The sequence below is a fragment of the Cyprinodon tularosa genome, unplaced genomic scaffold (genome assembly GCF_016077235.1).
Source record: "Cyprinodon tularosa strain WSP-4 unplaced genomic scaffold, ASM1607723v1 ctg829, whole genome shotgun sequence".
Classification (NCBI taxonomy): domain Eukaryota; kingdom Metazoa; phylum Chordata; class Actinopteri; order Cyprinodontiformes; family Cyprinodontidae; genus Cyprinodon; species Cyprinodon tularosa.
This window is the reverse complement of record NW_024039595.1, coordinates 24,578-51,256: the sequence shown is the minus strand read 5'-3', so window position 1 is coordinate 51,256 and position 26,679 is coordinate 24,578. Positions and strand designations below refer to the sequence as shown.

Genomic DNA, 26,679 nt, shown 5'->3' with positions numbered 1-26,679 from the left:
AAGTTTGCATGCATGCATGTCCACTTTTGTTTAAGAGCATTTTTAGGCAGCTTCCAGACACTATCTGTTCAATCAGGTAGATTTGCTTAAGTGCCAATTTATTATGAGAACTTTCATGTATTTAGTCTTTATAATCAGTAGAGCCGTTGGTAAAAAAAAAAAAAAATGTATAGCACTTTATTACTACGCTTTTTCCAAACCACTAACATGTGAAACCCTAATTTTGAATCAGATACAATGTCAAGTGCATTTTTTTCTTTTTATTATAATTGACCAATTGGAATAATTTAAATCATAGCAAAAGTGAGATATTTACAAATCCAGAGGGAGCCAGACTACAGGTAATTGAATGAAACAAAATAGTGTTGAGATGGGTTTACAGCAGACCTAAAGATAAAGAAGGATTGGTTTATAAATAAAAACATCAGGAAAATACACCTTTAGACATTCCTGTTCTGTAAGACTACACTGATTATATAAAGCTATGCTTAATTTGTCTTTTTATCATGTACTTGAATCCATCTGTTTACTTGACAAGACTGTATTCTTTCTCCAACAGCTAAGATAATTTCAGCCATGCTTGTGTAACTCTAAAGAAAGCTAGACCACCATAAAATATAACAAGTATAATGATGATCTGATATTTTCTTTAAAACTCTTCAGTCCAATTAATTACACACTCAGCTATCATGTATACAACTGGTAAATAATGTCCTACATTATTTAAATATAAAAAAGATCTGACTGGTTATAACCATCATGTAAAAATCAACAACTCCAGGGCAGGGTTAGGGCCATCATGTCTCATTATCCAAAAACATCTTGTATGTCATGATAGGTTATGTGAAATCATCTGCAAAGCATTAGCATATGTGTTCTAAGAGGAGAGTGCCCTGATGTGTAGCAATGTCTGATGACCTCCTAATGTAATCCCTGGATATACAAGAAATTGTTGCAAGGAAATACTAGATAACTGAAACAGAAGTTTTGGCAAGATAAATCCTTCTGTTTTCTATGAAAATCTGAGGAGTATTAAATAGAGATATTAAACACATTGCAATAATATAATGAGATGAAGGATTTGGTTTCTTCCAAAGTAAAATAAGAAAATCTGAAACAATCATTCCATAGAAGTAGTGAAATAAAAGCACTGTTTGGTTATATATCATAAGTAAATATGACTAAATCTACATCTCATTATAAAAGAAGTATATGAAATCTTCAAACAAAACTCTTTTTAACAAGTTACTCAAAAAAAGAACACTTATTCTTACAAAAACTTGACAGCTCGCTCAGAGGACGTTCTCTCCATCCAGGTAGTATACTGCTCAATCTTAGACCTTAGCAATGTCAACATTTATTTGCTGTCTTACTTCTGATGCACCAAAAGAGCCAGAACTCTGGCTGCAGCATTCTGGATCAGCTGAAGGCTTTTAACTAGTTTGTGGACTTCCTGATCGTAAAGAATTACTTGTCCATCCGTGAAGTAACACATTCATGGACTATTTTAGTTTCTCTGCATAATCCCTGTACAAGATATTTCTAAATCCTGCAATATTTTGGAGATGAAATAAGGATATTCTTGAAACATCTTTGATATGTTCATTTTTAATTATTAGTTTATTTGACAGGGAGAATCTATATCAGTAAACATATCTGTAAATGTACCAGAAGTAGCCTCAACAGCTATTCTTCATCTGCTGTCGCTAGACAGATTTTAAGAGTCATCCTAAAAACAAACATTAGGTTAAAAGAGTTAGAATATAACACTCAAACACGAATGAGGAACATAAGAAACTCTTCACCAATAGAGAAACGACGTTGAGTGCATCCACCCAAGTGAAGATTCCTTCGTCTTCCAGCAACAGGTGGACAAGCTTGTATTAGATTACATTGTTGGAAATTTACAGCCTTTAAGTGAGGCCCCCACTGTATGTGAGGGAACAGAGCTGTGTCTCAGTTAGGTTGGTTTGCAGTACAGGGGTCCCAAAGGGAACAGTGCTGGCACCGTTCCTCTTCAACCTTTACACTGCAAACTTCTCAATCAATTCCACAAGCTGCCGCCTCCAGAAGTTTTCTAATGATTCTGCCATAGTTGGCCTCATCACAGGTAGGGACGACTCGGAGTACAGACAGGAACTAGAATATCGTGGTCTGGTACCAGCAGAACCACCTTCTGATTAATGCAGGAAAACCAAGGAACTAGAGGTGGACTTTCACAGAAGCAGATCCATCCCACTGACACTGGCTAACATTCAGGGAATGGACATTGAGATCATGGACTCTTATCAGTACCTAGATGTTCATTTGAATAACAAACTGGACTTGATTCACAACACAGAGGCTCTCAATAAGAAAGGTCAGAGCAGACTCTTACTGCTGAAGAGAATGAGGTCTTTGAGAGTGCAGGGGGCGCTCCTAAAGACTTTCTATGACTCTGTGGTGGCATCAGTCATCTTCTATGGAGCTGTCTGTTGGAGCAGTGGCTTATGTGTAGCTGAGAGACAGTGGCTTGATAAGCTGATCAGAAGGCCAGCTCTGTGATTGGATGCCTTCTGGACTCAGTGCAGGAGGTGGGAAACAAAAGGACCCTAACTAGAATAACATCTCTGTTGGATAATGTCTCCCACCCCATGCATGAAGCTGTTCCAGAACTGGAGAGCTCCTTCAGTGACAGACTGCTGCACCCTAAATGCACCTTGGAGCGTTATCACAGATCCTTCCTGCCTGCAGCTGTAAGACTCTATAACCACCACTGTTCCCAGCAACCTCAATAAATTGTTACATTCATGCTGATTTTGCACAGTTTCTACCTTAGTCAGTTAAATAACATGCTGCTGTCATTTTGTACATCTCTGATGTTGCTGTTATTTTTAAATATCCATTACTGTAAAAATGTCCATAGCTTTATATTGGTGATTTCTTGTCCAGGTGCACAATTTTTTATATTGTTAAATTACTGTACAGTACAGTATTTTATTGTTTAACTTTTTATTCTTCACTATTATGTTATTCTTATACATTTTTCTAAGGTCCATGTTTGTCTGACCTTTTTTCTATAATCTTTTTGCTGCTGTAAACACCTCAATTTCCCCATTGTGGTCAATAAAGAGATTTTGTATTTTATTATATTCTATGCTATTCTTTTTTTATTGATTTTACTAATATTTAATAACTAAATTTTGATTTTATTATTAATAAACATGCTGTGAGAACAATTATTTACTATTTTTAATGAAGAATATGTTTAACAATCAATAATTTAGTTTTATGTTTGTTTATATTTTTGAAGAAGAAGTGCATGACATATTTAATCTAATTAAATAAAGTAAATTTAAAAGAAATTTTAATTTTTTAGTATAGAAGAATATCTATATACTGATAGTAAGCGATTGTTACTTGAACAAAGTTAATAAGCCAAGTTTTATTAATTTGTTTTATTTTTACAAAAATGACTTGAAATTCACTGTAAATGTGTTCAAAATCTAAAGTTACTTTTAATTTATTTCAATGTTATTCGATTAGATTAAATTATATGCAATTTTTAAAAAAAGAATATTCAATAAAACAATAATCATACAGTTTTTATATCAATAATCGTATCGGAATTATTTAATCTCATTTTTAAATTAAATGTTTAGTAGAAAACAATTCAAAATTTATCATGTATATCTTAGAAAATATTTATATAACATGTTAAATCATGTAAACTATAAAAGTTAGACATAAGAGACAATGTTTATGATGATCATTTATAATATGAGATGAATAAATTTTATTATTATTAATACAATTAAGTAATTTAATTGAAAGTTTTTAATCTAATAATAAAATAATTAATCTTTCATTATTTATTATGTAATTAATTAACAAGTAATTTCTGAACAATTTGTTAACATTAGATCGAAATTTTATATATAAGCTTTTTAAATTTATTATTTAAATAATATGTTAACCACAAATTTGATATTAAATTCAACAAAAAAATGTTTGAACATATAATTTTTAACATGAATATTAAATCATAGAATTATAGTATAAGGAATAAAAAAAAAAGATTTAAACTAAAAAATATGAAATAAAATAAAAAAATAATTATTTTTAATAAAAGAAAAATAAAAGAATATGATTATAAAATAGTCAATAAAATATAACATTAAAATATAATTAAAAAAAAACTGATGTAATATAAAAATAATATAGGTAGATTCATACTAATATTTTGATATTATAAATATTAAATTAAAATTTCAAAAGAATCTAATAGATTCTAAACTTATAATCTATAACATATCAGAAAAATAATAAAAATAAATTTGTGATAACTTGTTATATAAAAGAGTATTAAATTCAATTATAATAGATTTTGTCATAAAAGAGATTGAAGAATTCAAGATGAAATAAGTATATTAATAGTAAAAAAATACAATTATAAAAAGTTAGATCTTCAAACAAAAATCTTAACAATATAAAGAAAAACATATTTTAAAAGATAAGGATTTCATCAGGAAATGTCATCTTATAAATAACATTTTGTTTATTCTGAGCACAACAATGGCAGATTTACAAATTTAACAAGTTTGACTTCTACAAATATCAGTCCATGACACTTATCTCTATCCATTTCTAGATTTTACTATATTGTAAATTGATTTAATTTTATATTAAATTTATATTTTCATGATTTATAATTTGATTAATCTAATTTCTTGCTAGAAGATTTTAGATCCTAAAACAAAATTAGTTAAAATTAGAATATAAATAAACAAACAAAAAATTTACAATAGACTAGCTACAAAAGTTGTTCAATGAAGCTTTATAATCATTGAATTAATTAATTGCAGTGTGAACAGCTAGTGTTTTTCACTACAGAAATGACTTCCTCACTTATGCAATTCTCATATTCAGTGCGCGAGTTCAGTCTGCATAGTGGCCACAGAACATGATACAGAATAACTGTTGAAGCACTTCAAGCATACCAGACAATGGATCAGAACAGACTCTACATAATCGGATAATGGATATACAGACAACTGGTAACAGACTTACAAGAGGTTCAAAGAGTCAAGACTTACTGAGAGTTTGCGGTCTGCTTTTAGCTGAGCATCTAGGGTAGAGCGGTGTTGCGAGGAGGGGGAAAGTCGGACACTCTGTGATGTCCGGCTGAGGTGAAACAGGCCTATAAACGTGTAATGCCCTATGAAGCTCGATGAGCTAGGAATCACCCTAAACTCTATCAACTTCTCACTGTAGCCTTTACCCTGTATAAATCTATTGTACATTTGTGTTATTTTACTATAATAAAGCTGCTTATTTTATTTTTGCTGTTTTTTATTTTATTAATTCTTTATTTGTATTTATTCTCCACATTTTACTTTTTAATTTTAATACATTATTTATTTTCTTTCTTATTTTTTGACCTTTTCTTAAATTGGTCTGATTTTTTCTTAAGCTGCCGCCTCCAGAAGTTTTCTAATGATTCTGCCATAGTTGGCCTCATCACAGGTAGGGACGACTCGGAGTACAGACAGGAACTAGAATATCGTGGTCTGGTACCAGCAGAACCACCTTCTGATTAATGCAGGAAAACCAAGGAACTAGAGGTGGACTTTCACAGAAGCAGATCCATCCCACTGACACTGGCTAACATTCAGGGAATGGACATTGAGATCATGGACTCTTATCAGTACCTAGATGTTCATTTGAATAACAAACTGGACTTGATTCACAACACAGAGGCTCTCAATAAGAAAGGTCAGAGCAGACTCTTACTGCTGAAGAGAATGAGGTCTTTTAGGGTGCAGGGGGCGCTCCTAAAGACTTTCTATGACTCTGTGGTGGCATCAGTCATCTTCTATGGAGCTGTCTGTTGGAGCAGTGGCTTATGTGTAGCTGAGAGACAGTGGCTTGATAAGCTGATCAGAAGGCCAGCTCTGTGATTGGATGCCTTCTGGACTCAGTGCAGGAGGTGGGAAACAAAAGGACCCTAACTAGAATAACATCTCTGTTGGATAATGTCTCCCACCCCATGCATGAAGCTGTTCCAGAACTGGAGAGCTCCTTCAGTGACAGACTGCTGCACCCTAAATGCACCTTGGAGCGTTATCACAGATCCTTCCTGCCTGCAGCTGTAAGACTCTATAACCACCACTGTTCCGATCAACCTCAATAAATTGATACATTCATGCTGATTTTGCACAGTTTCTACCTTAGTCAGTTAAATAACATGCTGCTGTCATTTTGTACATCTCTGATGTTGCTGTTATTTTTAAATATCCATTACTGTAAAAATGTCCATAGCTTTATATTGGTGATTTCTTGTCCAGGTGCACAATTTTTTATATTGTTAAATTACTGTACAGTACAGTATTTTATTGTTTAACTTTTTATTCTTCACTATTATGTTATTCTTATACATTTTTCTAAGGTCCATGTTTGTCTGACCTTTTTTCTATAATCTTTTTGCTGCTGTAAACACCTCAATTTCCCCATTGTGGTCAATAAAGAGATTTTGTATTTTATTATATTCTATGCTATTCTATTCTTCTGTAATCTTTTCTGGAAGCCACCTTTCTTTAAAATAGGGACTGGTTTAAAGCCATCTAGGCCTTTCCCCTCCAGAAAGCCTATTCAGATACTGCTGAACAATGCATATCAGACAAATATTTCTGTATTAAAAACTGAATCTTCAGAATTCAGTGCTGTATGCACAACAGGAGATTGCTCGTATAAACATCTTATTGATGTTGTTAGATGTAAAATCTGGATTTTATCTTGTCTTCCAGTCTGACTCCATGATAACGGTATATGTTCAAACTTTCAAGAAAATCTCCTAAGATTTTTTATCAGCTTGTGATCTTCAACATTAAAATCTATGGCAGATGAATAGAAATATTAAGCAAAAGTGTAGCATGGGTGTACCTATTTATGTTAATGTGCTTGAATTATTGCCAGCTAAATAAATCCCAATACTTATGTTTATAACATTAAAAGCTCAAAAAAAGTATTTTTTTTCCATTGCTAAACTTTATTCAGCAGATAGTACAGATAACAGCAAGTTTGATCCCTGTTTGAGGACAAACAACATAGTTTTTATAAAGCTCTCAATGTTTTTAACAAATGAAAGAATGAGAAATAGTTTCTCAACAACAGATGACCAAATAGCCAGTGTTGAAGGCTTCCGTTTATGTGGTAGCTACTGTTGTTGTAGCTGCAGTTGTTGTTGTTGCGAGAGAAGCCAGAAGCTGGGCAATGAGGGCTAGCAGCGTATTGTTAATTGCTGATACCTTCAAGAAAATCAAAGTTGAAGTTAGAAATATATCAGAATAGAGCAGGAAATGTTTATTTAACTGTTAATTTTTCAGGTTTATATCAGGAAACAGAATGGATTCTCACCTCATTTGAGTTTGACCCTGAATCAGAGTCAGAGCGGGCAAATCGCTGGTGCTCCATCTGTGGAAAACAAGAAAGTTACCAAGTCACAAGCTGGCCCCCAAGCTATTTCATGTTTAGTATACTGTGCTGTGTTATATTTTTTTAATACACATACAATCATTGTAACAGCTCTTCCTAAGAGAAAAATCCCACTGTTAACAAAGGATGTCAAGTCAAAAATCTTTAACTATTATTGGTGTTGTTACTTTTTTTATTTAATGATATTCAGCTAATGTTTACTCTGTCCACAGATTCTTAAGCAGATTGAAGATTTATAAATGGCCCAAGACAAAATTAGGAAAATCAGGTGTAAATATTTCAGTCAATGAACAACAACAAATCAATCCGACATCACTCTATGAAGCATAAAACACTTAGGTTAATGCAATCATCAATGCAAAGTAATCAGGGAAATCTACAATCTTAATCTTCTTTCCATTTTTTAAATAGCTTATAATATTGTCATACTTACTGGTTGAGCCACAATGAGGCTCAGGAGGCATCCCAGAATAAGTGCTACCTTCAGCATGGCTGTAATGATCTTAGCTGTAGGAGAAAGAATACAGTCTTTGTCAAGTAAACTGATGGGTTCAAGTCCATGATAAAAAGACAAATTAAGCATAGCTTTATATACTCACTGTAGTCTCACAGGTTGTCAAAGTGGGGGTGATGTTCAGCTGAATGTTGGACTCCTCTTATATACAGTATCAGGATCAGAGGCATTGAGAAACTGTTGGTTAAAGGATTAGACCTCATTGCAATATCTATTTAGTAATTTCATACCCAAACCACATCTTAAGAGCTCATAAGTTTAACAGTATGATATAGCTTTATTTTATAATTCCCTAGCAAGTAATTAAAACTTCAGCAGCGCTTTAATTCCTTCTTGTCCCATCAGTATTTAAACAAATACGTAGGTAAAAATCAGAGACATTATACAAGCAAAACCCAGAAAAGTTTTCATTCATGCATACCCACTTTTGTTTAAGAGCATTTTTATGCAGCTTCCAGAAACTATTTGTTCAATAAGGTTGATTTGCTGAAGTGCCATTTTATCATAAGAACTTTCATGTATTTAGTTTTTATAATCAGTAGAGCTATTGTTAAAAAAAACACAAACATGTTTGTGTAGCACTTGATTAAGAGGCTTTTTCCAAACCACTAACATGTGAAATGTTAATTTTGAACCAGATACAATGTCAAGTGCATTTTTTTCTTTTTAATTTAATTGACCAATGGGAATAATTAAAATTATAGCAAAAGTGAGATATTTACAAATCCAGAGGGAGCCAGATCACAGGTAATGGAATGAAACAAAATAGTCTCGAGATGGGTTTGTAGCAGACCTAAAGATAGAGAATGATTGGTTTATAAATAAAAACATAAGGAAAATACACCTTTAGTCATCCCTGTATCCTAGTTTTTTGTAACTCTAAAGAAAGCTAGACCACTATAAAATAAGAAGTATCACGATGATCTGATATTTCTATTAAAATTCTTCAGTTCAATTAATACACACTCACTATCATGCAAACAACTGGTATATAATGTCCTATATTGTTTGAATAATAAAAAAGAGCTGACTGGTTATAGCGATCATACAAAATTCAACAACTCCTGGGCAGGGTTAGGGCCTTCATGTTTCATTATCCTAAAACATTTCATATTTCATGATAGGTTATGTGAAATCATCTGCAAAGCATTAGCAAATGTGTTCTAAGAGGAGAGTGCCCTGATATGTAGCAATGTCTGATAACCTCCTAATGTAATCCCTGGATATACAAGAAACTGTTGCAAGGAAATACTAGATAACTGAAACAGAAGTTTTGGCAAGATAAATCCTTCTGTTTTCTATGAAAATCTGAGGAGTATTAAATAGAGATATTAAACACATTGCAATAATATAATGAGATGAAGGAATTTGTTTGTTCCAAAGTAAAATAAGAGAATCTGAAGCAATCATTCCATAAAAGTAGTGAAATAAAAGCACTGATATATAGCATAAGTAAACATGACTAAATCTACATCTCATTATAAAAGAAGTATATGAAATCTTCAAACAAAAATCTTTTTAACAAGTTACTCAAAGAAAGAACACTTATTCTTACAAAAACCTGACAGCTCGCTCAGAGGACGTTCTCTCCATCCAGGTAGTATACTGCTCAATCTTAGACCTTAGCAATGTCAACATTTATTTGCTGTCTTACTTCTGATGCACCAAAAGAGCCAGAACTCTGGCTGCAGCATTTTGGATCAGCTGAAGGCTTTTAACTACAGTTTGTGGACTTCCTGATCGTAAAGAATTACTTGTCCATCCATGATGTAACACATCCATTGACTACTTTAGTTTCTCTGCATAATCCCTGTACAAGATATTTCTAAATCCTGCAATATTTTGGAGATGAAATAAGGATATTCTTGAAACATCTTTGATATGTTAAATTTTAATTATTAGTTTATTTGACAGGGAGAATCTTTATCAGTAAACATGTCTGTAAATGTACCAGAAGTAGCCTCAACAGCTATTCTTCATCTGCTGTCGCTAGACAGATTTTAAGAGTCATCCTAAAAACAAACATTAGGTTAAAAGAGTTAGAATATAACACTCAAACACGAATGAGGAACATAAGAAACTCTTCACCAATAGAGAAACGACGTTGAGTGCATCCACCCAAGTGAAGATTCCTTCGTCTTCCAGCAACAGGTGGACAAGCTTGTATTAGATTACATTGTTGGAAATTTACAGCCTTTAAGTGAGGCCCCCACTGTATGTGAGGGAACAGAGCTGTGTCTCAGTTAGGTTGGTTTGCAGTACGGGGGTCCCAAAGGGAACAGTGCTGGCACCGTTCCTCTTCAACCTTTACACTGCAAACTTCTCAATCAATTCCACAAGCTGCCGCCTCCAGAAGTTATCTAATGATTCTGCCATAGTTGGCCTCATCACAGGTAGGGACGACTCGGAGTACAGACAGGAACTAGAATATCGTGGTCTGGTACCAGCAGAACCACCTTCTGATTAATGCAGGAAAACCAAGGAACTAGAGGTGGACTTTCACAGAAGCAGATCCATCCCACTGACACTGGCTAACATTCAGGGAATGGACATTGAGATCATGGACTCTTATCAGTACCTAGATGTTCATTTGAATAACAAACTGGACTTGATTCACAACACAGAGGCTCTCAATAAGAAAGGTCAGAGCAGACTCTTACTGCTGAAGGGAATGAGGTCTTTTAGGGTGCAGGGGGCGCTCCTAAAGACTTTCTATGACTCTGTGGTGGCATCAGTCATCTTCTATGGAGCTGTCTGTTGAGCAGCGGCTTATGTGTAGCTGAGAGACAGTGGCTTGATAAGCTGATCAGGAAGGCCAGCTCTGTGATTGGATGCCTTCTGGACTCAGTGCAGGAGGTGGGAAACAAAAGGACCCTAACTAGAATAACATCTCTGTTGAATAATGTCTCCCACCCCATGCATGAAGCTGTTCCAGAACTGGAGAGCTCCTTCAGTGACAGACTGCTGCACCCTAAATGCACCTTGGAGCGTTATCACAGATCCTTCCTGCCTGCAGCTGTAAGACTCTATAACCACCACTGTTCCGATCAACCTCAATAAATTGATACATTCATGCTGATTTTGCACAGTTTCTACCTTAGTCAGTTAAATAACATGCTGCTGTCATTTTGTACATCATTGATGTTGCTGTTATTTTCAAATATCCATTAGTGTAAAAATGTACTTACTTGTATATTGGTTATTTATTCTCCAGCAGCACATTTTTTACATTGTTAAAACACTTTACAGTACAGTATTTTAGTTTATCTTTTTACTCTTCTTTTCTTATACATTTTTCTAAGGTCCATGTTTGTCTGACCTTTTTTCTATAATCTTTTTGCTGCTGTAAACACCCAAATTTCCCCATTGTGGGACAATAAAGAGATTTTCTATTCTACTCTACTCTACTCTACTCTACTCTACTCTACTCTACTCTACTCTACTCTACTCTACTCTACTCTACTCTACTCTACTCTACTCTACTCTACTCTACTCTACTCTACTCTACTCTACTCTACTCTTCAAGCCATCATTCTTTAAAATAGGGACTGGTTTATAGCTATCTAGGCCTTTCCGATCCATAAAGCCCATTCAGATACTGCTGAACAATGCATATCAGAAGAATAATTCTGAATTAAAATCTGAAGGTTCAGGATTCAATGCTGTATGCACAACAGAAGATTGCTCATATAAACATCTTATTGATGTTGTCAGGTGGAAAATCTGGATTTTATCTTCTCTTCCAGTCTGACTCCATGATAACGGTATATGTTCAAACTTTCAGGAGAATCTCCTAAGATTTTTTATCAGCTTGTGAACTTCAACAATAAAATCCATGGCAGATGACTAAAAAAATAAGCAAAAGTGTAGCATGGGTGTACCTATTTATGTTAATGTGCTTGAATTATTGCCAGCTAAATAAATCCCAATACGTCTGTTTGTAACATTAAAAGGACAAAAAAAGTATATTTTTCATTGCTAAACTTTATTAAGCAGATAGTACAGATAACAGCAAGTTTGATCCCTGTTTGAGGACAAACAACATAGTTTTTATAAAGCTCTCAATGTTTTTAACAAATGAAAGAATGAGAAATAGTTTCTCAACAACAGATGACCAAATAGCCAGTGTTGAAGGCTTCCGTTTATGTGGTAGCTACTGTTGTTGTAGCTGCAGTTGTTGTTGTTGCGAGAGAAGCCAGAAGCTGGGCAATGAGGGCTAGCAGCGTATTGTTAATTGCTGATACCTTCAAGAAAATCAAAGTTGAAGTTAGAAATATATCAGAATAGAACAGGAAATGTATAATTAACTGTTAAGTTTCAGGTTTATATCAGAAAACAGAATGGATTCTCACCTCATTTGAGTTTGACCCTGAATCAGAGTCAGAGCGGGCAAATCGCTGGTGCTTCATCTGTGGAAAACAAGAAAGTTACCAAGTCACAAGCTGGCCCCCAGCTATATCATGTTTAGTATACTGTGCTGTGTTATATTTTTTTAATACACATACAATCATTGTAACAGCTCTTCCTAAGAGAAAAATCTCACTGTTAACAAAGGATGTCAAGTCAAAAATCTTTAACTATTATTGTAGTTTACTTTTTTTCTTTAATGATATTCAGCTAATGTTTACTCTGTCCACAGATTCTTAAGCAGATTGAAGATTTATGAATGGTCCAAGACAAAATTAGGAAAATCAGGTGTAAATATTTCAGTCAATGAACAACAACAAATCAATCCAACATCACTCTATGAAGCATAAAACACTTAGGTTAATGCAATCATCAATGCAAAGTAATCAGGGAAATCTACAATCTTAATTTTCTCTACTTTTTTTAAATAGCTTATAATATTGTCACACTTACTGGTTGAGCCACAATGAGGCTCAGGAGGCATCCCAGAATAAGTGCTACCTTCAGCATGGTTGTAATGATCTTAGCTGTAGGAGAAAGAATACAGTCTTTGTCAAGTAAACTGATGGGTTCAAGTCCATAATAAAAAGACAAATTAAGCATAGCTTTATATACTCACTGTAGTCTCACAGATTGTCAAAGTGGGGGTGATGATGAGCTGAATTTTGGACTCCTCTTATATACAGTATCAGGATCAGAGGCATTGGGAAACTGTTGGTTAAAGGATTAAACCTGGTTGCAATATCTAATTATTGATTTGATACAGAAACCACACCTCTAAATCTCTTAATGTAACAATATTGGATAATATTATTCCTTAAATCCCTTAAAAGTTATTAAAACTTCTGCAGCAGGTTAACTCATTCTTGTCCCTTCAATAGGGAGGTTAAAACCAGAGACATGACACAAGCAAAAACCAGACAAGTTTGCATTCATAACAATATAATAATGCAACTTTATTGATCACAAATTGGAGAAATTTACCTTGCATTCAACCCATCCCCTTGGAGAGCAGTGGGCTGCCATTGTGTGGCACCTGGGGAGCAGTTTGGGGTTAAGGGTTTTGCTCAGGGACCCAGAGTGGAGGCTGTGGGGATCAAACCGGCAGTGTTGGGCAAGCTACTTGTCCAGTGTAGTGAGCTAAGCTATCAGTTACTCAACAATAAATTAAGCTTCACTACACCAAAGCTACCACCTAAAGAATTATAGCAAGCTAAGTTACACTAATTTGTTAAAAGTAGCTTAACTACATCAGAAGCTACTTAACATTGTACCAACCTAATATCAATTCAAAATGAGTCTGACACACTAGTTAAAACATTTATTAAAGATCAGCCAATGACATAACACAGTGTAAGAATTGTTTTATGGTCATAATAAAAAAACTAAAGTATTTACTACTAGACAAAAAATAAACAATCTGCTGTTATTAGAACCAAATTAAAGGTACTGTGTAGTGTTCTACACATCGAGACATGGCTATGAGTTAACATTCAATGGACATCTCTAGCGAAAACAAAACCCTACAAAAGGCATCTTATTTCTTTAGGGTCTCCCTTAGAGAAAACTTCTTCAGACCTCAGTTAAACAGTCAATTCAAGTAACAAATGAAACTGTTGACAAAAAAGGTGAAAAAATAAAGAAGCTAATTAAGAGATATATATACATTTAGGTCTCACTGTATAATTTAATTTCTACCTACATATCTATTCATTGTATTTTGGGGGTAATTAATTGAATGCTTATTTATTTATTGAGCATGTATTTATTTATGTATTTATTTTATTATACGGTAGAGCTGTTCCTCCATACCAAAAATCTGTGCAAATAAGCCTTAAAACAGATTTATGTAAACAACCTGTCTGGTAAATTAGGCCATGAAAATACAATATCTAAGTTTGGCGACTGCTCTCTAATGAGAATATATCTTAGAGGCACTCATCAGATTTAACTATCTGGAAATTAAAGGCTCCAATAAAGTTAAAGCTGATATATTTTTCTCATTTTTATTTAAAAAAATTGACTGCAGTTGCTTGTTTTAATGAGTGTTTGGCTATGTAAAACAAATGGCTAGTCTTGGCCACATGAAATCTCTATGGCCAAGAACCGAAATTTGAACACGTACTTTTTATCAGAGGATTCAACAAGTTTCAAAATCTCTGAAGATAAGGCGCTCTGCTCCTGTCTCCTCCTCCATCCTGTGTGCGTGGTTCTGTGTGTCTGCGTGTGTCTGCGTGTGTCATTCTTTGAGTTCCACTGCAGTGCGCATGCGCATGTTTCGTAGACACAGACAGGAGAGGCAGAATAGAGGCTCATGCGTGAATGTCCAACGAATAACTCAGATTGTTGTTTCAAAAATAGAAAACCTGCTTTCATTACTTAGTTATGCCCTGGATTTTGTAGCGTTTGTGGACGCTACATCGCTACTTGATAAAAATAATAACGTCACTACTGGAACGTAACTTGGTAAATAAAGCAGCGACACTACGGTCAAGCTACTGGAAAATGTAGTTAAACTAATAGCTTCGCTACATGTAGCGGCGCTACTGCCCATCACTGCAAACCGGTTACTTGCAACATTCTCAGAGCATAAGTGTGCTGCTCTAGCCACTAGGCCAATACTCCCTTTATGCATGTCCACTTATGTTTTAGAAATTTTTTTGCACAGTTTCAAGACACTATATTTTTAATCAGTTTGGTTTAGAGCCTAAATATCATTACAATTGTCACGTCTTTAGTTGCATCACATAATCAGAACAGCCCTTGGTGAAAATGTATATTTGCATTTTCTTACAAGACAAAGTGCTACACTAAGTCACTAACATGTTGTTGAAATATTTAACCGTACCAAACACATGCAACAAAAATTTGGCCACCAATAATTTTCGGTCGAAATGGACAAAAAAGTTTAACATCGAAACAACTCGAGCGAAACTTATGATGATGAAACAAACAGCACATCCGACATGACGACTCCATCTGTGGCTCATATGTTTAAAAAGACAAGAAATTTTTCCCAATGATTCTGCCATGGCAAAGGCCATGTCACTGATTTATTGAAAAGCTTTGAGTTGAGTGAGGGTTAGTAAACATTGTGGGCAAAAATGCTATGGTTCTAATGTTTGACATAATCATTTCATTAGGTGCTTCAGTTTTTGAGAGAGAGAGAGAGAGAGAGAGAGAGAGAGAGAGAGAGAGAGAGAGAGATGGATGGATAGATAGATAGATAGACAGACAGACAGACAGACAGACAGACAGACAGACAGACAGACAGACAGACAGACAGACAGACAGACAGACAGACAGATAGATAGATAGATAGATAGATAGATCTTTTGGAAGCAAACATTTTGACGTTTCAGTGAGTGAGTGCTTGTTGCTATGATGTGTCTGTGCTCATCAGCTTTGGTTGTTGTAAACCAACCAATTAGTGCACAGCTCATCTAAATATTCATGAGCATACCATAAAAGAAAGAAAACCTGTCGTTTCATTCTAGGCCTTTTAACCCGTGTTGCATTAGGGCTCAAAAAACAACAAAGATGCAATTTTCAGCCCAACCAATGTTATACACCCTGTTCAGAGACCTTAAGGACCAGCACCAAATACTGTACATAATCATTCAATGACCCCTGTTCATTGTCCTACCTTACATCCAGTGCAGACCATGGTCACCTCCTTCCTCTCACCTGGACTGGTGCTTTCGGCCATGCCATATATAAGAGCTACCCACAAATCTAATGTCAACCAAAAGCAGCTCTGGATGAACCAACAAGATCTACTTTTCAGTGCTTCCTTGGCATTTCCAAGAACTGATGATGCACCAAAGCTGTGCATAGAGAAGAATTAAGCAGCAGTCTCTAACATATGTTTCACCTGTTTTTTATTGTGCTTAGGCGAGTCTGACAGGTTGCCAGGGATAACAGCAGATCCAAACTGAAGGATCCAGGTGGTTGAAGTACCAGCCTACTAAATACTGTGAAACAATAATTCCATCCAATAAATTCTATAAATAACTATGCCAGCACAGGAATGCTATATTATGTATGTGATAGCTTATTAGTTGCAACAAGTGTAGCACTAACATCTAAAACGATTCTTAAAAAAACAAAAGCAGCACAAACAACAGTTTTACCTGCATGCATCTGTACAAAAGTAGCACTGAAAGCATACACCACTTTGATTCAACTCAGAGTTTAATGGGGGATGGTTGACTTCTGGATGACATAAGAAATAATCTTTAGTATCTTTTAAAAAAAAAAGTAGCATAAATGCTCTATTTCTTTACAATTGCTAATTTTTAAGTCTTCAGAAAGTTAATTAACATTGAGAATATTTGTTAACATTATGCTAAATGTGTAAGTTTTATTTACATAATGTACATTATAAAGTCCTTCTGATACACTTTATTTGTTAAATTACTCACCTTCATGACTTATTATGTGAAACTGTCCAATTAAGATATGTAGGTGATATACCAATGCTTGCTTTACATGAAATAGCAGTGGTATCTAGGCAGAGAACCCTACTCTACAATTTTTTTGATCAAGAATTGTGGTGTATAATTATAAAAACATTGTGCAATTCTATTTATCATACGCTCTGATTTACGTTTAGAATGGTATTTAATAGAGTTAAAAAATTAGATGTATCTCCCTTAAAAGCATCTCCTGTATTTACCCCGAAACGCAAAGTTTGTATTATGATTGTGTGTTGAATATTCTTGATGATTTGTGAGCAGACTGCTATTCTGTATGCCTCATAATTTCAAATAAAAGGTCAGGGTAAAAAATATCACCCTCCATAGCAAAAAGCCTTAACAGTGGTAGAGATCGTGAAGTTCTTAACCATCTCTTTTTTTTCTGATGGCTGATGGCTTTAAATAATGAATGACAATATGTTTTAAAATCTTTACGACAAGGAACAACAAGTGAAGAGTTTGCATTATGACAGTTTATTATTTTAAAGTGTACAGACAGTTATAAGTCATAGTTCTCCAATTGATGAGTGAACAGAAGTATTCTGGCAAACAGCAGGCCTTGATTCTGAAATTACATGAGACCAAATAGTCAGATATTCACAATAAAATAACATTAATATAAAGTAAATTAAGACAAATATTAATTATCACACAAATTCAACATTAGTGATTAACACAGAGCAGTAATATCAAAAAGCAGCTTTAACTTGTTTGTCACTCACTTGATGATTACAGCCTAAGTAATTGTTGAAGTAGTTGAAGAATGAGTGCATTCAGGTTAGGTGCAGCAGTTGTAGCGCCTGCTACTGTGGTTGTGGTCGTGGTGGTCTTAGAGGAAATTAAGGAAAAATGATCATCATACACAGCAGAGGACTTTCTCAGTGATATTATATTAAAAGAGGATCAGTTCAGACTCTCACCTCATCTGAGTCAGAATCAGATGAGTCTGAGCGAGCAAAACGCTGGTGCTCCATCTGCATAAGGTTTGACATTACCTGCATCAAACTTTTTTATATTATATGCTATTTTTATGAAATGAACCATAATTTTATACTTACAGGTTTGGCCACAACAAGGCTCAGGAGGCATCCAAGAACAAGTGCTACCTTCAGCATGGTTACAGTGATCTGACCTTTAGGACAACAAAGTTTAAAGTTGCTTTCTGAAAAACGAATTCGTAAACAGACTATATAGATCATCAAATACATTGATAAAAGAAACTATCAAAGGCAATAATAAAAAGATCAAGTCCTCATACCTTCAGTTGGCTTTTTTAGAGACAAGTGAAGAGGTTGTAGTGTTGCTGTTAGAAGGCTTTTTCTTTTAAACCCTTACAGATGCAGGAGTGTTTCAAAACAGTGATTACATTTTTTCACCACCTTTTGTCAAGGTGTGGCTGAGAATTAATGACTTATACCTATAACATTGTGGACAAATATATCCCTAATAGTTTAGTTCACTCATAATTACATAAAAAACAAAAAGAAACACACACTGCAACAATTACAGCCATTGTTGGGACACCACAAATGAGGCAGGAGATAAATTTAGTCATGTATAAGATCAGTGATTGACTAATATATTACCTGAAATGAAAAAGCTTCCTCTGGGGAAGCTGTCAGGTTTTTATGATAATTATTACACCATGGAGTACTTTGTTAGGAAAGTATTAATCAGAACTGTTTCATGTTTTTATTTTATTTATATTTATTTTACACCTGTACTTTGATTCAGACATTCCTTGCTATTAAATAAACACATAAGTTCTTTTTTCTCATTACTTTCCAGTAATCATGTTTTCAGGATTTTGGTCGAATTTCCACAGCTTTTCATGCAAAACCAAGATAAGGGATATAGTCAGGATTTACTGGATGTCCTGGTTTAATTAAAGTAATATATTGCTTCACAAAAGCAGTAACACCTAAGATATTATGGTGATATATTCTGTAAGCTAATCTGCCATAGACTAGACAAACATTCAGCCTAAGGTAATCCTGGTGCCTTATTTGCACAGTCAGCATCACATGAATCAAAAATCAATGAGTTTTGTTACTAATTCTGTTTCCTTCTTTGTTTTTGTTTTTTGGTATTTTTATCAGCCCACAAGGTTTGGTTGGCAGCTTAAAGAGGTGACGTAGCCTGTACAGCTCCTGGGATTCTGTCTTATTTCAATTACTTTGAGGGGGATTTAAGCACTATTTCAGGCCTAAATTCACAAGTGAAATTCCAACAGTTCCTTTTTTCAATATACCACTGAGGCTGAATCTCCACTGGGTAAACCGTGGGTCTTGAAGTATAACATACCAGTACAACAGATTGCAGGGAGCATAGTCAAGAAAGAGTGAGTTCAAAGGGCTAGTCTACTAGCCTGACGTAGTCCTACTCAATTCTAGTCAGAATATGAGTCTGATACTGCTCCATAGAGCTGTGATTATGGGGCGTGTTTTGAACGAACCTGGAAAAAAAATGCCTCTGCACTCAATTAGATAGACCTACAACCAATAAGAGCAACGGAGTGCCTGACGTATGTTAAGCGACGCATAGTTGTTGTCAACAAAAATCAAAGCGTGCAGTTGCACGCCTAGAATAAGAAAAGGAGCCTTGATCGCGTTTCTCTGTTCCTCTTTTAAAATTAATTTGCTGTCGATATCTTCTAGAACAGACCTAATAGCAGAATCTACTCACCTCAACTCTCCGGCAGCAGCCATTGTTGTTGTCACCCAAGCGCGCTTTGGTCACGTGGTTGATTACGTTACTGTTCATCTGTCCATCATCGTATAAAGCCCGCCCTGACAATTTGATTGGATCGCCAGAGAGTGGGCGATCATACTCGCGCTACTATGGAGCAATGCCAGACCGAACTTCCCGACCTCAAACCTTGTGGGCGGGACTAAGTTCGGAATGGCACCCAGGCTACTAGTCTACTAAATATTGTGAAATAACAATTCCACCCACTTAATTTGATAAATACCTATGCCAGAACAGGAATGCTATATTATGTTATGTGATAACTTATTATTTGCAACAAGTGTAGCACTGACGTCTAAAATGACTCTTAAAAAAACAAAAGCAGCACAAACAACAGTTTTACCTGCATGCATCTGTACAAAAGCAGCACTAAAAGCATACACCACTTTGATTCAACTCAGAGTTTAATGGGGGATGGTTGACTTCTGGATGACATAATCTATAATCTTTAGCATCTCAAAAAGGTAGCATAAATTATCTTTTTCTTTACAAATGCTAATTTACATCAACAAACTTGTACCGAAAAAAACACTAAGCATTCAGTCTATTCAATGATTTTTTTAAATGAGGGTGGGCGTCAGTTTCATGCAGTTCAAGCTCCTCCTATTTGATGACCCAGTCCATGGTGTAAACACTGTGCATCTGAGAGGCAGAGCCCTGAACTCTCTGTGGTACTCACCGAAATGACCAATACAACAGAGTTTGATTTAATTGCATGTTATGTCTTGATATTATTAGTTAACATTATGCTAAATGCGTACGTTTTATCATATTCCTGACTTATTATATGAAACTGTCCAATTAAGAAATGTTTGTGATATACCAATGCTTGCTTTACATGAATTAGCAGTTCTCTAGTAGGGTTCTCTAGGCAGAGAACTAGGCAGAGAACCCTACCCTAAATATTTTTGATCAAGTATTGTGATCTATATTTTTTGCAAAATTGTGCAATTATGTTTATCATACAGTTTGATTTACGTTTAGAATGGTATATAACAGAGTTAAAAAATTAGAGGTATCTCCCTACAAAGCCCCTCCTGTATTACCCCCTAACACTAAGTTTGTATTATGATTGTGTGTTGAATATTCTTGATGATTTGTGAGCAGAATGCTATTCTGTATGCCTCATAATTTCCAATAAAAGGTCAGGGGAAAAAATATCACCCTTCATAGCAAAAAGCCTTAACAATGGTAGAGATTGTGAAGTTCTCGACCATCTCTTTTTTTTTATGGCTGATGCCTTTAAACAATAAAAGACAATATGGCTTAACATTTTTAAGACAAGGAACAATCAGTTAAGAGTTTGTATTATGACGGTTTATTTTTTTTAAGTGTACAGACAGTTATAAGTCATAGTTCTCCAATTGATGAGTGAACAGAAGTATTCTGGCAAACAGCAGGCCTTGATTCTGAAATTACATGAGACCAAATAGTCAAAGATTCACAAAATAATCACATTAATACAAAATGAATTAAGACAAATATTAATTATCACACAAATTCAACATTAGTGATTGACACAGAGCAGAAATGTCAAAAAGCAGCTTTAACTTGTTTGTCACTCACTTGATGGTTACTGGCGAAGTAATTGTTGAAGTAGTTGAAGAATGAGTGCATTCAGGTCAGGTGCAGCAGTTGTAGCACCTGCTGCTGTGATTGTGGTCGTGGTGGTCTTAGAGGAAATTAATAAAAACATATTATCACACACAGCAGATGACTTTCTCACATATATTAAAAGAGGATCAGTTCGGATTTAAATTCTGGGCAGTTCGGACTCTCACCTCATCTGAGTCGGAATCAGAATCAGATGAGTCTGATCGGGCAAAACGTTGGTGCTCCATCTGTAAAGTTTAACATTACCTGCATTCAAATTTTTTATATTATATTCTAGTTTTTATAAAATTAAACATAGTTTTATACATACAGGTTTAGCCACAACTAGGCTCAGGAGGCATCCAAGAACAAGTGCTACCTTCAGCATGATTACAGTGATCTGACCTTTTGGACAACAAAGTTTAAATTACTGTTGCTATTTGGATGAAGTTCTCCTTTAAACACTTACAGATGCAGAAGCGTTTCAAAACTGGGATTAGATATTTCAACAACTTGTTTCAAGGCGCGTCTGAGAAATAAAGATTTAAATCCTGTTAGGATCCTCAGGCTTGCCCACCAGAGGGCACCGAGGATCCTCTTTTGTTCTTTGTTTCTTTCCATTAGGACTGGAGTTACTGCTGGGATCTGGAGATTACCCTCTGTCTCCAGCAGAGTGCGCCGTGGGTCTCCTAGGGCTGGAGTCTTCCTGCACACCGGTTGCTAATCCTCTCATCAGAAGACCTCTCCTTTATAAGCTCCTGCCTGACCTTGCCTCCACGCCGCAGTGTTGATCTTAGTTGGTTAGCTTCCTAAGCCTCTGTTACAGATTGAATCTTGGTAGTCTCTAGTGTGTGATTAGATTCTTATCTCTCCTTTGTCTGTGCCTCACAGGAAACCTGTCTCTGGTCTGAAGCTCAGGAAGAGCTGCCTCACTGGAAACCTGTCTCTGGTCTGAAGCTCTGGGAGAGCTGCATCACAGGAACCAGTCTCAAGCCTGAAGCCTGAGAGCTTAACCTGCTAATCTGCCCTGGTGAGCCAACCTGAAGGTTCCTATGTGGAATCACCCTGAAGAATCCTTTGTGGATATTCCCTGTTGTTCTCTGCAATGAGCTGGAAGCTCAGCCTGAAGAATCCTATGTGGATGTTCCCTGTTGTTCTCTGCTAAGAGCTGGAAGCTCAACCTTGAAGAATCCTATGTGGATATTCCCTGTTGTTCTCTGCAGTGAGCTGGAAGCTCAGATCAAGGTCTGCTATGCTAAGCCTGAAGCTAGATGCTTAGCTTCACATGAACTCTGCTAACCAACAGTCTCCGGTCCCAGTCAAGACTTCAGTTAACCAGCCCAACCCTGTTTCAGAACTCATTCATTATCCTTGTGTTTGTGCAACAATAAACTCTGTTTAACTTTTACCCCGTTTCCGTGTGTGTTCTGCATTTTGGGCTTAACTCTAAGAACCCATCATGTCAGAACACTGCGGCCATACGCAAAGCCCAGCAGATCACCTCCGTCGGTGGATTGAGGAACGGGACGCTGAGATCCATGGACATGCACAAACCCTCCGTGAGTTACATCTAAATCAAACATTCGCTAGCCACTTAGATAATGCTAACGCCACGTCAGCGGCACGTCCTGCCCCGAATCCACTTCCGTTTCCTAGGTCACCGGTAGTGATGTCATTTCCTAGTCAAGATAATAACCCTCCTTTCTGGTCAGAACACAGCCCGTCATATTCTTCACTCAGTCCTTCTCTGCCTGAGAGATTTTCCGGCAGTCCAAGTAAGCTCAAGTCATTTCTATTTCAGTGTCGGTTATTTTTTCAATTTTATGAGTCTAATTTCCTGTATGATAAGGATAGGATAGCTTTTGTTGTGTCTTTCCTGTCCGGAAAAGCCCTTGAATGGGCAGAGACCAGATTTCCATTTAAGACCAGAATTAACTGTACCTATGAGGATTTCATCCAGGAATTTGAAAGGACCTTCAATCAGGTCACTAAGTCCTTCGTTTCTAGTAGACTTCTTGAAACTAAACAGGGAGATAGATCCGTTGCCGAGTTTTCCTCCGAGTTCCAGGTAAAAGCAGCCGTTTCCGGGTGGAACGAGTCTGCGCTTAAAGCCGCTAATCTCCTTGCCCTAAATGAACCTGTCCGTAACGAGCTTACATTTTATGATGAGCCAGCTAACTTGGAGGACCTCATAGAGCTAGCTATAGGGCTAGATATAGAATTGCAAGCCAGATCCAGTCCCCTTCTGCGCCAGGTTAGTCTCAGCTCTCATTTACGCGATCTTCACTTAGCTCTATCCGTTAAAGGACTCAAAATAGGCCCACCAGATAAACATCAAACAGTTAGAGCTCCCCACGTCCATAAGTCTGATCTCTGGAATTATTTTTATGGGGATAGAGAGGATATCTTCCCCTTCATGCCACCACATTCAGCTCCACGCCAGCCAGATCCTGCTCCAGAACCTGAAAATAACTCAGTTAGTTTTAAACCTGTTCCCATGCCTGATTCTCTTGCCACTGAACCAGTAATCCGTTCTGGAACTTTAATTTTCCAACCCGCTAACTTGTTGCCAGAATCAGTCAATAAACCTGCTAGCTTAGCTCCCAAGACCCCTCGGCGTAAGAAACGGCGTCGCCTTAAGTCAGCTCTGTGCCGTCTAGAGACCCCTGGGTCAGCTCTGTGCCGTCTAGAGACCCCTGAGTCTGCTCTGTGCCGTCTAGAGACCCCTGAGTCTGCTCTGTGCCGTCCAGAGACCCCTGAGCCTGTCCTGTGCCATCCAGAGACCCCTGAGCATACACTTAAGAGGGCTTCAGAGTTTGGAGTTGGCGGAAATATGCCTCCAAGAGCCTCTCTGCAGGGGCCACAAACTGCCAAGAGCCCTCTACAGACGCTTCAAGCCACTTCAGAGACTGAACATGAGCCTCCATGGGTGGTTTCCCCTGTTCCTGAGACGGAGCCACGGTCGGTGGTCTCTCCAGTTCCTGAGGTAGAACCACAGTCGGTGGTGTCTCCAGTTCCTGAGGTAGAACCACAGTCGGTGGTTTCTCATGTCCCGGATGTGGAGCCGCGGACGGCGGGCTCCTCAGTTCCTGTCCAGGAGCCGCAGGTGGCGGTCTCCTGTGGGCCTGTTCCTGGGACGCGGTCGGTGGTCCTCCCTGTTCCTGATCCGGAGCCGCAATCGGCGGGCTCCCCTGTTCCTGACTGGGAGCCGCAATCGGCGGGCTCCCCTGTTCCAGATCCGGAGCCGCAATCGGCGGGCTCTCCAGTTCCAGACCTGGAGCCACAATCGGCGGGCTCCCCTGCTCCAGAGCCGCAATCGGCGGGCTCCCCTGCTCCAGAGCCGCAATCGGCGGGCTCCCCTGCTCCAGACCCAGAGCCGCAATCGGCGGGCTCCCCTGCTCCAGACCTAGAGCCGCAATCGGCAGGCTCTCCTGTTCCAGACCTAGAGCCGCAATCGGCGGGCTCTCCTGTTCCAGACCCAGAGCTGCAGTCGGCGGGCGCTCCTGTTCCAGACCCTCCTCCAGAGCCGCAGTCGGCGGTCTCCTCAGAGCCTCCTCCAGAGCCGCAGTCGGCGGTCTCCTCAGAGCCTCCTCCAGAGCCGCAGTCGCCGGTCTCCTCAGAGCCTCCTCCAGAGCCACAGTCGCCGGTCACTACAGAGCCTGTTCCTGAGCTGCCGAGGAGGGGACGGGGTACTCCGTGGGGGTAACTGCTGAAGTGTGGGCGTCATCCTCCTGAGAAGCTGCTTCGCTTTCGGCACCGTGGCAGACCCCCGGAGCATCGGCTTTGCCTTCGGCCCCGCGGCAGACCCCCGGAGCATCATTTTCACCGCCGACCCCGTGGCAGACCCTCAGAGCGCGTCAGCTTTGCCTCCGGCCCCGCAGCAGAACCCCGGAGCGTCGGCTTCGCCTTCGGCCCCCCGGCAGAACCCCGGAGCGTCGGCTTCACCTTCGGCCCCGCGGCAGACCCCCGGAGCGTCATCTTCTCCGCCAACCCCGTGGAAGACCCCCGGAGCGTCATCTTCACCGCCGACCCCGTGGCAGACCCCTAGAGTGTCAGCTTCGCCTCCGACCCCGCAGCCGGCCAGCTAAGACTCTGCTCCATTGCCGGATCCTCGGCCGGCCTCCAGAACCTCAGCCATGCCTCCGGCCCGGCAGTGGTCCTCCTAAGACGCTGCTCCGTCTCCAGCCCTGCGGTTGGCCTCCTGAGCATCTGTCTCGCCTCCGGCCCAGCGGTAGGCTCCCTGAGAATCGGCCTCGCTTCCGTCCCAACGGTCGTCCTCCTGAGCATCTGCTACGCTTCAGCTGCCGGTCCCTCGGCCGGCCACCTGAAACTCTGTCCCGCTGCCGGTCCCTCGGCCGGCCACCTGAGACTGTCCCGCTGCCGGTGCCACGACCGGCCACCTGAGACGTTGCCCAAAAAATTTTCTGGGTTTTCTTTTGTTTTCATCCACCGTAAGTGGATCATTTTCTGTTCTGGACTTTGTTTTTGTTTTTGCCCTCCTGGCCTGTCTCCTCCATCGCCCACTCTGGGTGGGTTGTTTTTTGTTTTCTGGACTCTGTTTTTTGTTCCTGGCCCTCCTTGCCTTAGTGCCCCCTCCGCCCACCCTGGGTGGGTTGTTTTTTGTTTTCTGGACTTTGTTTTTTGTTCCTGGCCCTCCTTGCCCTAGTGCCCCCTCCGCCCACCCTGGGTGGGTTGTTTTTTGTTTATTTTTGTTGGATTTTTTTCAGGGGGCGTCTGGAATCCGCCCTTGAGGGGGAGGCTCTGTTAGGATCCTCAGGCTTGCCCACCAGAGGGCACCGAGGATCCTCTTTTGTTCTTTGTTTCTTTCCATTAGGACTGGAGTTACTGCTGGGATCTGGAGATTACCCTCTGTCTCCAGCAGAGTGCGCCGTGGGTCTCCAAGGGCTGGAGTCTTCCTGCACACCTGTTGCTAATCCTCTCATCAGAAGACCTCTCCTTTATAAGCTCCTGCCTGACCTTGCTTCCACGCCGCAGTGTTGATCTTAGTTGGTTAGCTTCCTAAGCCTCTGTTACAGATTGAATCTTGGTTGTCTCTAGTGTGTGATTAGATTCTTATCTCTCCTTTGTCTGTGCCTCACAGGAAACCTGTCTCTGGTCTGAAGCTCAGGAAGAGCTGCCTCACTGGAAACCTGTCTCTGGTCTGAAGCTCAGGAAGAGCTGCCTCACTGGAACCCTGTCTATGGTCTGAAGCTCTGCGAGAGCTGCTTCACAGGAACCAGTCTCAAGCCTGAAGCTCTAGGAGAGCTTAACCTGCTAATCTGCCCTGGTGAGCCAACCTGAAGGTTCCTATGTGGAATCACCCTGAAGAATCCTTTGTGGATATTCCCTGTTGTTCTCTGCAATGAGCTGGAAGCTCATCCTGAAGAATCCTATGTGGATGTTCCCTGTTGTTCTCTGCTAAGAGCTGGAAGCTCAACCTTGAAGAATCCTATGTGGAAATTCCCT

The 26,679-nt window shown here is 38.5% G+C and overlaps 4 long non-coding RNA genes across 5 annotated transcripts; all 4 read right to left on the bottom strand.

The window, feature by feature from the left end:
- Positions 1–7,008: 7,008 nt before the first annotated feature.
- Positions 7,009–8,153, bottom strand: LOC119774739. The gene is made up of 4 exons (XR_005279567.1): positions 8,073–8,153; positions 7,907–7,980; positions 7,396–7,452; positions 7,009–7,286 (listed from the first exon to the last, which is right to left on the bottom strand). It is a non-coding gene; the product is annotated as an uncharacterized LOC119774739 (long non-coding RNA).
- A 3,807-nt stretch (positions 8,154–11,960) lies between these two features.
- LOC119774743 lies at positions 11,961–13,054 on the bottom strand. The gene is made up of 4 exons (XR_005279571.1): positions 13,014–13,054; positions 12,848–12,921; positions 12,340–12,396; positions 11,961–12,231 (listed from the first exon to the last, which is right to left on the bottom strand). It is a non-coding gene; the product is annotated as an uncharacterized LOC119774743 (long non-coding RNA).
- Positions 13,055–17,330: 4,276 nt separating this feature from the next.
- LOC119774749 lies at positions 17,331–18,265 on the bottom strand. 2 transcript variants are annotated; one of them, XR_005279573.1, is made up of 5 exons: positions 18,131–18,265; positions 17,931–18,004; positions 17,793–17,846; positions 17,595–17,700; positions 17,331–17,437 (listed from the first exon to the last, which is right to left on the bottom strand). It is a non-coding gene; the product is annotated as an uncharacterized LOC119774749 (long non-coding RNA). The 2 variants fall into 2 exon arrangements; XR_005279574.1 differs by having other exon boundaries at positions 17,931–18,034; positions 18,131–18,191.
- Positions 18,266–20,949: 2,684 nt separating this feature from the next.
- On the bottom strand, positions 20,950–21,614 carry LOC119774750. The gene is made up of 4 exons (XR_005279575.1): positions 21,545–21,614; positions 21,402–21,461; positions 21,187–21,292; positions 20,950–21,029 (listed from the first exon to the last, which is right to left on the bottom strand). It is a non-coding gene; the product is annotated as an uncharacterized LOC119774750 (long non-coding RNA).
- Positions 21,615–26,679: the final 5,065 nt, after the last annotated feature.